The following is a 15,133-nucleotide window of genomic DNA, read 5'->3' as shown; positions in this document are numbered from 1 at the left end:
TCCAAGCTTTTACTATCAGCAACTTTCACTGAGCACATTATATCGAATACACCTGGTGTGAAATCAACTACAGATTTACATACCCACGCTTTTTTTAAAGTTCTCAGCGCTGCAGGCCCGTCTAGCCCGTTTTTTTTTTGGCATCAACTCACTGTTCCTTCTAGTTGCCAATAGCGCGACAAGCTCTGTTACTCACAATCACCGGTTCATTTAAAAGCTAGAGATAACAGCCAGGAAAGTCGCTCAGACGCGTAACGAAAGAGCAGTGTTTTCGTCATCATAGTCGCCACTGCTGTTGTCCTCGTCTCCTCAGCGCCTCTAAGCGCGAAAGAACTCAACGCGGCCTTCTATATTCAAAGCGTAACTTCTTATTAACTCCCGAGCCGCTAGCCACACTATAATAGTAATAGCATTAGCAGTGTCGGATGATATAAAAGACAGCTACTGAGCGTTCATCCGTTTCGGCTTTGACCTGAACTCCGACGTTGAAGTGCAGACTGGTAGTCTGGCTAGAATAAAAGCCAAGCTATAGCAGTTAAGGCGTAGTTTATCAGTCCGCAGCTACCCGTGCTAGTAGCTCGGTCGATGCAACTGCCCAACGCCGCTCCTCAAACGTCCAGGCACAAGGAGGCACGGCGTCCTTTATTCATTTGTCAAGTTTTGCCACCTTAAAACACTGCCGGCATGGCAGCGGCCAAGAACAGAGCCGACGAGGCCGTCGGAAGTAACGCTGCTGCGCAGCTCGAAAATTGCTCAAATGATGGATGAAATCTGAATAAAGAAGAGAGAAGCCATAGAAAAGCGATAGACTACGCATCAGACAAAGCTGGTGAGACGAGAACGTGTGGATATGAAAAAGATGAGCATACAGGGCGCGCGGATAGCGGCCTCTGAGCAATGAACAAGACATGCGCAGCAATAGTAGCAGCGAGCAAAGATGGCCTAGACTAGCGAGGAAAGAGTTGGTGCGTCCGGTTCGCACCAGGCGACGATGGAAATAATGGCTTTATTTTTGGTAGGAAACCCCCGAGGTCGACAGCATCTCACTACAAGGTACGATATTCTTGTTAGGCTGAAACGATAATAGGATACAGTGACTGTATTGCAGATTTACACAGTGTTTTAGGTTAGATGTGAATACGTCTTTTATTATTAAGTAGGATACGATTAAAGCAAAGGATAACCAAAGTAACTCGACCGGCTCGGCAGCAGGCGCACCCATTGGAAACATATTGGACCATATAGATAATGATGTATTATATATTGGAACATGTAAGACGCGACTGTGAATCAAACGTACTAGGTGTGTCAATGTTCGTCTTTGCTGGTGAAACAAGCATTTTGTTTGTAGAAAAAATAACGCGATAACTATTGCATACGCAGTATTGTATACGACCGGAAATAGCGAAAGTCGATCAGTACAATAAGTTAACTTGCCGCTTTAAGTACACAGGCACATGGGACCTATGTAACGACTGTAAATTACGGAATGGGCAACAGCAATTCTGTTAAGAGAGCTTTCCTCGGATAGCCCTTTTAAGCAGAATAGAAAAAAAATAAAGGGATGTGCGACGGCCGGAAAGAATGGCTTGGCAGTAGTCAACAAAAAGCTCGCAGGAAGAAAGGAAACAGCTAGTGCAGCGTGACCGCTAGCCTACTTATTGTTCGGCAGCGTCTTAGTTGACACTCAGCACAGTTTTTCTGAAGCCGACAAGCTGTTACTTTTCTGAGCATCCAACGTCCAATGCGTCGTAGAATATGCTGCTCTTCTGCAGAATGCACGATTGTAATGCAAGGTGGAAGCGGGCTCTACAGATCCGTAAAACAGAAGAGGGAACAAGCCAATCGGACAGCCTTGCATTCTTTCTCCAAAAAACACTGACAAGCCAGGTCAGCATGTCGACTTGCTGCCGGCTCGCCCCTTGGAAGGTTAGCCTCTCCTAAAACAGAACGAAAAAAAGAACAGCTATATTTTGTCCAATCGGTAGAAATAGGATAAGCAAAAGCGCTTCGTCGGGATTCAAAGAGAATGAAGCAAACTAGGAGAGCAAGAAATCTCGTTCAAAAGCACGCCGGAAACTGAGATCCTCTTGGTGAGAACCGCTCTTCAGGATCCGGACGTGCGGCCGCGGCTGCAAGTGGACGTGTCTCAATTCTTATAATGTTGAAGCTTCTTTTCAAGCAATGCTGAGGCATACGTGAGAGCACTTTAGGGAGTACTGATCTAACCAGACCGGACGAAGCTAGAGCCAAATATTGCTGCCAATGGAGGGCTGGAAACGAAGCAAACGTGGGCTTGACAGTAGAGGAAGAATTGATCCGTAAACAATACTCGCTCTTTGTCGACTTGAGAAGGTCGGCGTCGTTGTCCTGTCCGAGATAACAGTAGCAGCAGCAGCAGCAGCAGACATCTGGACAGCCGGAGCAGTACACTGTATACACTACATTTTGAAGCTGTTTCCTGATTGAAGGGTCAAGTGACCAACGAAGTCCTGGCGGCGACTAAGTTAACAAAAATGAAGATAACAGCAAACATACAATGATAACAATCAAAAGCATAACGGTACAACGGTAATCTCGATTGTATGAATTTGTTTAGAATGGCATAACGACCAGCGTAGCACATTTATTGATGCTGGTTTTTTTACTCTGTCGCGTGAATGCGATGCGAAACCGCTACGATACCGATATAAACGATTGAATAAGTATTATAACTAAGATATCTACTAACCGAAACGAATATATGGTCGTCGCGGTGCGAGGTTGCCAGTTTCTTGGTGCGTGAAATCCTGGGCCTTATTGTTTGTGTATGATCTAGAAGAGAAGAGTTCCTACTGCATACCTGTTGTGATTCTAGGTATTTGAAAGAAAAAAAAATGAAACGTTTTCCTCGAGTCGCAAGTATAGATGGATGCCAATCTATTTCGACAGCTTTTATTTAAGATAAACGCTTTACTACCATATGGATACAACACGTCTCCGCTTGCTCTACGTTTCCCATTTGGGCTAGATATTACCACTAGTACGGATTGTTGTGATGCTATGGCTGTGATATTTTGCAATTTCAAAATCCTTCTTTCGAGCAACAATCTTCTCATCTCGCTATCCAACGCAGACACCGGTGTATTTTAGAGGTTAAAGCACTTCGCTAAAATTGCCAGCCCAACGACGGCGGCGGCGGCGGCAGCAGCAGCAGCAGCAACAACAACAACAACAACAACAACAACAACAACAACAACAAGCATTGTAATGCTAGAGGTACAGTCAGGCCGTCGTTCACTGGACCAGCTTGCTGTTGCAGGGAGCAGGCTCACTTCGAAATAGAGAGAACGCGTACGGGAAAGCAACGGAGAGAAAGAGAAAAACATTATCCTCGTTTCTGGTCGTTCCTTCCCTAACAAGAAGGTCTGCAAAAATCTCATTTTTTTCTCCACATCTGTGCCAAATCCCCAACTAACAATATGGGATAGGCATTTTGTGTGGAGGTACCGGTGGCGGTAGTGGGCTTCTTCATCTTTTTATTCTTCTACGTTTCGTTTTGTCGTCTCTTCACTTTTCCAAATTTTTCCCCTCCTCGTTCACGTCATTGCTGACGTCGTTCGTCGTTGTCCCATTTCGGCCCCCACGGGCCTTGGTCGCTTGCTTGGTGGCCAGGACATTCTCTCATTTCTGCTTCGCAGAAACGCGCTTCTCAAGATGCTTCATCATCTTGCTGTATTCTACCGCTCTTTTCACTGATCCCAGTTGGAGCTACTAGGTTCGAGTTGATGCAAACCCTCTAGACTGGCTGTCTGCTTGGAAACTACCGCACTGAACTTTGGCCGTAACAGAAGTAATCGCAGTTCACTAGCAACTTCCCATCAGTGCGGTATCAACAAGGGCTGCATGGAGGGTGTGTGTACACGGTGTGAGTAAGCTACGGGTGTTTCACCCTCCTGAATGCAGCCGACGTCTCCTCTATTGTCGACACCACAACCCCCGCCACCTCTCCCGGCTCATCCAGCCCAAAAACCCGCCTTATTCCGTCTACACTACCCAGTTCTACCAGACCCGACTTTAGTCCAAACCAGCGGATCGAGAGCTAAGAACGATTGGCTGGCTAACTGAGGACGACCGACGGGTAGCGGGCGTCGGCTGCAGGACAGAGAATGGGCCTGCACAATCGCACACAGGCCGATGTTGTCTTTCCATTCAATGGAAAGTCTTCGAGGCAGTGAGAATGTAAGAGCTCCACACCCAGCTACTGTTAGCTTTGATAGTGTGTAAAATCCTGGCTGCTGCCTCAGTTAGAGTTGCTTGACAGTCGGGTGGCGATAAGCCGATCTATCGAGGGCCGCAACCCCGGCACCTTGCTTCTCAAACTTAAAGGCTGTGTTAGCACAAACTGAACGGAGAAGCGAATTTCGAGGATAACCAGACCCTAAGCTAGAGTTGAGAACAGAGAAAGACGAAAATGTGAATGTGATCTAGGCAATTCTTTCTTCTTTCTAAAAATGAACCACCGCCGCTAGCGTGCGCAGCGCAAGAAATAGGTGCTAACGTACGTACATATATATATGTATATATAGTTGACTTCCTGTTGTGTGACCTTCGATTTCACTAGCAAACTTAAACTTACCAGAGTGGCAAAGTACCCGCAGTGATGCCGACATCATTCGGTAGCGCCATGTTTCAATCAAACAATTCGGAACGAAGGCTGAAATCTGATGATGGGAAAGAGGAAAAGGGGGCGGCACTAGGTTTAGCAAAGTTTTAGATGGAGAGTGGCGTATATTGCACTTGTTGCTTAGACCTTACGCTATTGATACATTGGCAGTGCTGGCGTTGGGTGAAACGAGACTCGTTATCCTTATTGTATCATTACTGTCGAATTTGCCTATTGTTCAGGGTTGGCATCAGCTAACTTCTTACGTAAGATTCAAAAAGATAGTATTATTTTCAACCATCGACAAGTTGTAGATAAAGAGCTGCAGAAAAGATCCCCTTTGAAAAATAATGCGGTTTTGGGATAACGTAAATTCTCTGAAATGCCGAAAAGTAAACGCAAAGTGAGGATTCAGCCCTCCGTGTCAATGCCACTGGCGAATTCTGCCTATATGGACTTGAACGAATAGGGGCAGACACAGGGTAAGCGCATCTATGGTCTAGTTACCAAGATGAGACCTACCATAACAACAATCGCAAGGAATTTATATGGAAGTACGATAAGTGATGGGAGGAGGCGGTCTGCGGAAGGCGCTTAGAAAAAGCAGAGAACCGACTATTTTCACGGAGTTGGTAAGCACTTGCGTTCGTTAATGAAAAGCAATTTTGTCTTAAATTTCATGCGATCTAACCTTCGGACTGGACCATCGTCCAGTTTCCCCATAAATCTTCGAGATAGATATACCTTTTTTAGAATTCTGTCTCGGATTCCATTGTGGTTGAAATAACGAATTATTAAAAGGAAAATTGGTGATTACGAAGCGGCAGATTTTTGAGAGAATCTTCTGCTGATAGTCATGATCTGCAGAGCAAATTTCGCCACTAAATACCTTTCGTGCAGGTCAGAATTTGTGGAAAGCTATCGCTTCGGTACTGCAAATTTCTAAACAATCGTAGGGCACCTGTATAAAATAACACGAGTTCGCCGCAGAACTCGCTTAACCCTTATACAAAACGTTTTTTGTTTTGTATATTTTCTACTACATCCGTGTGATTCGATCCCTCCGCCAAGCCGCTATGAGTTCCTATTTTCTACACAATCCCTACGTATTTCTAGTACACGTAGCCGTTCCACTGTTGTCATTCGAAGATAAATAGGATCAAAAATCTACCGATCAACCTAAAATTCACAAATATTCGGCCGATTTTTACCAAATCGAGCGTACTATATCAATGTGTGTGTCTATCTGATTTTCTATGTCTGGCTGATGCTTCGTGCCAATTTAAATTTAACGACCTGACACATTTGAATACGCTAGACGTCACGGTGACAAGATGCCACAGAAGGCGAAACAGTGAGGGGCAAATGTATGGCCTTATTCCTTATTGATCTAAAGCCGATTGGCAAGTCTCAGTTGATCTCTTCAACTTGAAATGGCTAGAAACACGATTGATGTTTATGTGTTTTTGTTTTTCGCTACGACATCCACGAATGGATACACTGTAGGGGATTCAGGCAAGATTTGCGATGACTTTCTTTGTTTCACAATCAGAACATTCGTTGATAAGATCAAGTGAAATTTTCTGTTTTGAGACTGTATTAGAAACGTCAGCGTCTTCCGTTCATGAAAGAAATATGTCACGTAATGGATGCGAAAACAGGATTATTAACGCATACAGTTTTAGAGGGTACGATCGGGCTTCACAATTATATTATTTCATTAATTAGCCGTTCTAATCATGAGACGGATTCCGTTAGATACAGAAAAATGGTCTCTATATTAACTAGCTGTTTCAACGACAAATACGATCAATAGTTGACAAATGTGTTACTTGATGTATGCAAAAAAAACGTGTCGATGGCCCGACGCCAATATAAGAGGATTCCTCTAAAATAAGCTGTTCTCATCTGAATGGATTGCTACCAAAATAAAATGTAAGTCAAGCTGTCACAAACACGTTAACTTGTATCGTTACCATACCTACTTATATATATTATATATAGTTGTTTTGATATTGATGATGGATGGATGTATGGTTTAGTGGCAATAGTTAACGCGCGCGTATAATCTAGCAATCTTTGATGCACACTGACTAGCTGATGTTACTCAGTCGTCCCGTTACGTTACGTTACGTTAGGAGAAACAGAAAATTTCAACATAACAGCTTCCTTTGATCATCTATTATGAACCGTTAGATGTGAACCTAAATACTTTAGACCCCGAAGGCTCTCATCTACAGGCCTTGTTGTTTAGCTATTGTATATATATCTGCATGAAAACCGCTAAACCGATGGACGTAACAAATTGATAGGACACATATTCCTTTCTAAGTGAAAATTTCACCATCTTTTTTTTGCTTTAGTTACGACTAGTAAGGATTACCTAGAAATATCAGCTAATTTTAGTTAGAGATGAAGCGTAAAGCTTTGTGGCCCTTAATAACATGTGCATCTCAACAAGCATATAGGCTTTATTTGATAAGAAGTAGTCCCCATTTCCAATACGAAGGAACAAATAATCATGAAAGTGATCTACCGTCAAACACTATAAAGGTACCTGATAATGCATGTAGGGAAAAGCATGCTTATTTTCATTACTCTAGCACTCATAGCCGCATTTGATATAGCGTATCAATTAGAGGTTTTTCATCATGTCCTCGGCTAGACCGTATTTTTGGTACTAGGCTATCGCTGGCTGATTTTTTCACTGGTAACACCGAACATGGCTTAAGCTTAATGTATCTCTGTCCCTGATAATGTTGGCCTGCAACGAAACGCTGTACGACCAGCAACTAGAAGCACCTTTAACAGCAACATTAATCTCTGCCTTTTTTATGTGCAAAGGTATGGTGAGCACCGAGGAATAGCTAAGGCCGAAGTAGGTGGACAGCAAGATGTGAATGTGCGAAGGAGGAACCGCAAAATTCCCATCATATAGTCGACATGTTGGCTAAAATTGAGTCATATGAGAAGAAGTAGCCAGCATCACCGAGCCAACTAGAAGGCACGAAGCGAGTGTACGCAAGGTGTATGGCGAAGAAGGCGAAGACTTTGCTATTGGCCGACATATGGGCTGGCTCTGATGCAAGATGCGTGAACAGCGCAAAAATGCAACACCAACCACTACCCCCACCCCAAACCCCCCGGGCTGACACCTCCGTCAATCCTGGTCGATAAGTAGACATGAGTAAGACAAGTATTCAAGAGAGGGTGTCCGCGATTCTTCGCTTCAGAGGAGGAATAACGTCCTTCCTGATGATTTATACATATGGGGCAACAATTATAAAGAAATATCGTTGTTTAACCCCAAGTGACATTTGAAACAGGGCTACCAATCGGTTTCGGACACTTAAACATTTTACGCAAAAGCAGATAAACCAATTTGCCATTGCATACAGAGATATCCTTGAGGCAGAGTCAATCAATGCTAACACCATCCGCGCTACTTCTACCAGACGTCCGACCACTGCTGTCCCTCTTCCAGCCCTCTATGTAGATAAACAATACCAACATGTATAGCCCAACCGTTTCATTCATCTTTAGAATAGCCACCGAAGCAGCAGCTATGGCTGTCTCAACGACAGAAATAGCCGGACGTGAACAAGACTCTTTGCTGTCCTACAGCGTTTGCTTCACCATAACCCACTTCGGAATCAACCAACGTCACTCCATCTCTTTCATCATCGTCGTTGCCATTGCCGCTCACCCATCCACCAGCTCGTCGGGTTTTTCCTTCGCCCTTGCAGCCGCATATGCTCGAAGGCGCATTTGCGTAGCGACATGACTGCTCCCCATCTCTCCACGACCATTCAGCCATCCGCCTAGCGGCAGCGTCGACACGCGCGTCGACATAATAAATGAGTTCTAACGTTTTTTTTTCAAAAGGACAATCGCAGCTTTCCTACACGTGATCCGTCGCGTTCTTTGCTACTTTGACGATGCGTTCAACATGGGAACATTGACGGCTCGTCAGAAAGGAGGAAAAAGGACGGAGGAGGTTTTGGGGAATCAGATCGAAAAGAAGCTGGCGTGCCTCCGTCAAAGACGACGCATTCGTGAGTGTGACGGCGGAGGCTTTGACTGCAGCAGCAGTGGCAGCGTCATTGGACGAAAACGACAACGCCTGCAGCATCAGCGGCCGCCGCCGCCGCAGTTGACTTGTGCTCGTCGTATGGTTCCAGACCTGTCGTGGCATTGTGCACCAGCCAGCAAATTCGATGACTATCCGCTGAGGGTAGCAGGCATGGGCAAGGTCGGCAATTGAGGCGACAGCGGGTTTTGATGGTCCGCGGAGATGGTGGTGGCCTATAAGGTCTATAATATACCCCGCAATATTGAGTACGCTGCAAACCCAGGCGGGCTCGGCGACCGTTGCCCATAAGCTATTATCTATTCTGGTAGTCGGGGTAGTAGAGTCAGCCAGTGATAGAGGCGAAAGTACATAAGGAGCAAAATATAGAGGGATAGAGTAATAGAGACTATGTTAGGAAACCGACGACTCTCAACCGCATCCTGTTTCGTCCTGTTCGACCGTAACCTCTACGCCGATATTTCGGTGCACATCAATCCCTGGGCCTGTAGTCGCTGGCCGGGCGAACCGGCAGGGGTGCAAGCAGTCCAGGGGATCTATTTGTGGTCAGGATTAGCTCCTATAGGACATTGAAGAGCCGTGGGGGTGTCGGTGTTGGTGGATGGTACGAGCCGTGGAAAGGGTAGGTTTTCCTGAGAATGCGAGAGAAAATGGGAAACTCAGTGGAGCCTTACTGAGCAAGCAAGTCAGAAAGCCAGTGAGTCCTTGTCAAGCGAGGCGAGCAGGCTAGCTGCCGGCCAACCGTCGGATCGTTTAGAGCGGCCGGCCCGTGCAAAGCATTGCCTGAGGCCATGTTGCCCACCGTTATGTCCTCTGGATCAGGGCGAAGGTTCGCGCCTCGGTACAATCCTCCTACTTGGCTAGCATGGGTTGACGTTTCGCCTATGGCTAGTTATCCTTTCATATGAGTATTTCCCCACTTTCTCCTACGCCTTTGCCAGCCCTCTACCCCCTTATAATGACCCACTCAGTTTGGCGCTCAGTCGCATGATAACCCAAGCGGCCCAAGCGCAGCCCTATACTTGGCTCCCTTGACTCCCAGCGGCAGCAGTTTTCCGAGCCTATCCGCCTTTTTCCAATGATTCCCTAGACCCTTAAACGCATTTGCCTTCCTTCCCTCTGGCATAGTTCCCTATGGCAGTGTCCGATAAGCCAGGCCGTTACGGAACTATGCAATGGAAGCGGACAAGGGCAGGCCAATGCTTTGGCAATAGGGTTGACGATGATGGCAACAATGACTAGGGCCCAACATAAGATATCGAAAGCGGACTTGCCCACAAGTGTCGCTGAGAAGAAAACCATAATGGCACTATTGACCAACTGATGTGATTCGAATAAGGGCCTCATTTTAATCGATACTTTGTGGCGTTGAATAGTTTGTTTGCCGTGCCCGTGGTTAGTTTTTGTGTGAGATAAAGGTGCATTCTGCTGTAAGGCTAATGTGTTGTGCTGGGCGACACCAAAATCAAATATTTACATGAAAGATTTGTGCTCAACGAGTTGGATGGCTGTGAGCTTTTAGGGTGAATGTGGAAGCCCCATAATAGCTTGGTAGGTAACGTATTTATCTGATGATTCTAGGGATACATTGTAGTTTAGGTTCGAATCCGGGCGTAGGGTCACTTCGCAAAACTTGAAACATACTGGTGAATTTTGAAAAATAATGACGCTGCACGCAAATATAAATGTAGCTTATTATTCTATATTTTCATTTCTCTCCATATTTCCTTGATACTAACTTCTTAGTACTTTTCATCTACGTTTGTTACCGTTATATAGTCACCTAAAAATCTATATAATACGGATTTTTCATTATTATTCAAGAAGTTTCTCTATCGTGGTCCATTTCTATTTTCAATAGTATTGCTCTCATTATACACAGAGTGAACTGCAGACGCTTGTGCTTAGTGGACATGTTTAAAAGCCATCGTGCGGGCATATCTGCATGAACTACATGAAGATAGCAGGCTATACCGATTATTGCATAAATAGAAAAGTTCGCTTCGAGGTAACATCACTCACTGAACAAATTTTGTTGCCGTCACCAAGTAATACATGTTTGTTTCTTGGCAGTGCAATTAAGCTCCTTGTGTTGACGGGTGTCCTTACTTGTTTTAGGTCCTATGAGCTCAACGATCGAGAGGCCAAAAGAGCCAAATATGAGCTTCTAGTGTATGCCATTATAACTTCTAAGGCCTAAACGTTACTAGAGCCTGCTGACAGTTTTTGCCCACATCATTTGTGATGGTAACTTCGTTAGCACGGCTTCTACCGTAGACCTAAATCCGTGACAACTCTTAATCAGCAGCTAACCAACGAAGCTGAAATACAGGCAAATCATCGGAGAAACCATTAGCTTTTGTTATGCTGGCTGTATGATGATTACCATTTGTAATTCTGTAAAAATTAAAATAGGAGGAGCACCGTTGACGATCATTCGAGAAACTTGGGAAAATATTTCTTCTTAGCTGCCGTAGGGCTACATGCACAGTTTCTCTACTGGATAACATTGCAAGGGCTCATTTTGCCGCATAGAGGCAACAGCACGCTGCGGCGGCAATTAGTAGTATGCCACAAATACTGCACGTACATATGCTCGCGGTACCGAATAACTCTACACAGTTTTCAGCATCGTTTTAGGTTTGTTTGTGCTTTGGTCCTTAACGGCTCTAGGTTATGTAGGACCTTTCGCAAAATTGCTCAATAACTACGGAGTAATACCGATAACGAGTCGTATTTACTTATCGGCAATTCAATTTCATCACTTGTGGAACGCGAATGATGAGCTTGATGCCTACAGCTCTTCTCTCTAAAATCCACATTATGAAGTCGGCCATTAAATAAGATTAGCCGCCCAAAGAAACAACATAGTAACAACAAGTTGTTTTCCACGCAGCCTAAGTAGCGTGTACCCGAACCTCACTACAGAAAAGTGTCTTGCAACAAGCTTTGGCTGCTCTGAGTAGACTAATACAATGGTCCAGTAGTTCGTTTCTACAACATTATTATGACCCCTTAAATCTTTTTGGAAAAATCTTGAAAGCCTTACGAGACACCTATATTACGGTGCCCATCGAATCCAGTTCCTGGAATAACATGGCTCCCGTTGGACGTACGAAGATGGATGCTTAGTAGAGTTTACTTGGGTATCCGATGCGAGACGAAGGCAATTGCTGACTAACTGCATGGAAGAACAATTAATTCCAGCAAACGGCTACAAGAATTGTATTTGTTATCATTTATCACAAATATCTGTAGCACTAAAACAGCCCTATTTATACCCATGATGGGTATAGATAGGGTCATCAGATAGGCATTGGCCTTCAGGGTTTATATTCTTGATAACAAAAGTATCATGATGTACGTAGTGAAACTAGCGGTCTCATGGTCTAGTTCATGCCGGTTAACGCATAAGAATGAAATAGGTTATTTTTTGTATAGGCTGACAGGATGTATTTTGTGTAATACCTATACAACTTACGTCTACCAGGACATTTTGATCGAAGGGAACTTCTAGCGATGACCTCAGAAAGGACAAAGTTCACCCGATTCGTTATCATCATCACGGTCAATGTTCACCGAATGATGTGACTGGCGCTGAACTGTTGGACTATCGATAAATTACTGTTCGACGGTGCTACCATCGGTGGTCACATGCAAATTATCATTAAGCAGTTGTAAGCAGGGTAAGCCGCCCAGCCATAACGCTGCTTTGGATGGGTGAGTGTTTTCCCAAATGGCTCGCCTGCAAATAATACGGCACCCTGCACGAATTGCGGTTCGAATCCCAAGGGAAATTATAAGGCCTAGAGAGCGAATGAAAAACGAAGGCTAGGCAATCGGTGCTAGGACAGGGCAGCCGCAACAACAACAATGCTAGAGCAGATAGCAACAACTCCTAAGAGAGCCAAAGTTGTGGAACGTACTTCCACCAGTTCAGTTCTTTTACTCATTCATCTTCTGGGCTCACTTTTCAAGACGTTTCCCTTGCAAACGACCAACAAAAAAAAATAGAAAATAAACTAAATATGTAGGCACGTTGCGAAAGTTTGGTAGGATAATCATAAATATAACCACGTACACCTTTTTTTTTACTGATCAAGTATTAAGTTTCTTTTTGATCGAGTATTGGTACAACGAACTGATACAAGAAGTACTGTGTTATAGAAGCATTCGTTTATAGTTTGTCTTTTAAAAAAATTTCAGGCCGTTAAACGTTCATTATGTTTTAATTTGGTAACTCAGGCCAAATAGGGTTTGAGAAATCTACTGCAAGTCAGCTTCGTTTGTAGCGCTCACATTGTTACGGGATGCCCCATTGCAACAAAAAAAAACTAATTAGAAATTTTCAGCCAATTCGAGTTACAGTACCGGACTAAGGAGAATCAAAGGTATCCTTGCAGTTAGACAAAAATATCTTTTACTTTTCATCGAACTCGCTTTCTCTTTTGTCGAAAACCTCCTCCTTAGTTTTTGTTCCCGATTTACTGTTGCTTGCCTGTTTCTAATGGCCCACATCAATAGTGCAGTCCTCTCCTGTGTTGTGTCCTGTGTTGTAGTGTGCGTACGATCAGCGAACGCGTTGCAAAAGGATCGGCAACCCAGAATAGCTAGTCAACGTTGAAAGCTAGAGATGAATGCGGCATAAACCGCAAACGTTTGGGAGAAATAAAGAGAAAAAAAGATAAGGCAAAACAAGGCGTCAAATCGACCGATTCGCCGCCATCCACCCACCCACCGGCGCGAAATTACATACATACAAAGCCATTCGCGGTAACAACAAGAACAAGCAGGAGCAAATCAGCTGCGGCCTGGAGCAACAGCGCCATTTCCACTGCGCGCATACACACTATAGCATTACTGGTAAGTGCTGACGCTTTACTGGTCATGCTTCCGTAGGGGTAGCAGGGGTCGCATTAAGGATGAAGGTGAGAGGAACGAGGGGCGCGCTACCACTCAAGCAATAAAAATTGGTGTAGGGAGCTGTGAAGGGAAAAAGCGCGTTCACCTTCTCCTCTGCTCTGTTCGAATGCCCGTTTTTCCTCGACTTTGTTTGTACCCTTGCTATGACTACCTCCTGAAGCGCATGTGGCTGTTTCAATGTGGATATTCCTGTGTATTTATAAGTGCTTGTGTATCTATCCGTATGTGTCTACAAGCTGGCATTTCGCTTTCTTGCGCGTCTACAGTCTTTCTTTTTGTTGCAGCTTGCCTTACTAGTGTACCCTTGCCTCTTCCGCTGTGACGTCGTTTCTCTTCCCTTTTCATTACTTCCTTGTCTCTATACAGGTTGTTTTCTACGTTGGATGCGTTCACCCTGTTCCCTCCAAGAGAAAAGCCCCCTTAGACTTCCATTGCGTAACCAGTCGAAGTTGCACGAAGTTCCTACATCTGCCTCACCTTTCCAGCCAGTAGGTGCCGGGCTTTTCCTACTGTTGACGCTAAGCGGGGGCGAACCCAACGTGCAGACGAAAAGGGTAGCAGAGCGTACCATGGCTACAGTGATCGTACACACTCTGCAAGCATCAGCCGACCAGGAAGCGCCCCGTCCCAACAACTAATCGCCAACTAACAGTAAAGGCCAGATAAAGACAACAAGCAGTTGAGTAAACAGTGGGAAATAATAAGAAAAAAACAATCAGTGTCAGAGCGATCAGTGTGCTACTAACGCTGCTGCTGCCATTATTGGGAAAGAAGCGAGTAAGGCAAATAAGAGGAAGCGCAACCAAAAAGCGATCGAGAAGTGGACCGGCATAACAAGAGAGCGTAAACCCATTTTTCCAGCGGTCGAAAGGTAAGCATTTCTTTTAGCTGAGACCGAAGAGTTCGGACCCGAAAGACCGGACAGGGTAAAAACGAAAAAAGGTCATAGATGAAAGGCGAAACAAATATGGTTGGTTTGAAAGGAGAATCTCCTTTTCTGACCTTTCACTTGATTTTGACTTCCGCCGTGTCGAGCAATCTATTGCATAATTTGCAGTACTCGAAAAAACATATTGCTATTAATAGTTTCATTAAAGATATACTGGAGCCAAGGATGGATAGGTAGGTGTAACCTGGGAATGGCCCAACCCCAACATTCTGCTTGAAGTAGTGCTAGATGCATTTTGAATTTTTAGGCTCAGGGTAAAAAGTGGGCAAGTCCATGGCTCTTCTTCCTGATTTACCGAGTTACATTTCCTATTAATTATTATTCACTAGTTATAATATACTCAATTTAATCGCAATCGCATCAGATGTTAAAAGCCCGGTGCTCTAGAAGGCTTAAATCTTATGAAATCTTTCCGGGAATATTGACAGCTCAAGCTCCTTATCTCCAAGCGATCCTTAACTTTGATGTTTCTGTATTAAGTATAAAGAGTTTCTTCTCGCGACGACCATAACCAATATATACTCTA

At 44.5% G+C, this 15,133-nt stretch overlaps 1 long non-coding RNA gene across 3 annotated transcripts in view; it reads left to right on the top strand.

The window, feature by feature from the left end:
- The first annotated feature begins 414 nt into the window (after positions 1 to 414).
- The window catches only part of LOC147754402 (uncharacterized), a 37,381-nt gene continuing 22,662 nt past the window's right edge, over positions 415 to 15,133 (top strand). For all 3 annotated transcript variants that reach the window (XR_015317351.1, XR_015317352.1, XR_015317350.1), the window contains exons 1-3: positions 415 to 1,053; positions 13,295 to 13,598; positions 14,025 to 14,529. This is a non-coding gene — a long non-coding RNA (uncharacterized LOC147754402). The remainder of the gene's footprint in view (positions 1,054 to 13,294; positions 13,599 to 14,024; positions 14,530 to 15,133) is intronic.

This window comes from Varroa destructor, unplaced genomic scaffold (genome assembly GCF_002443255.2).
Source record: "Varroa destructor unplaced genomic scaffold, Vdes_3.0 BEIS01000007.1, whole genome shotgun sequence".
NCBI lineage: Eukaryota > Metazoa > Arthropoda > Arachnida > Mesostigmata > Varroidae > Varroa > Varroa destructor.
This window is presented reverse-complemented; position numbering and strand designations above follow the sequence as displayed.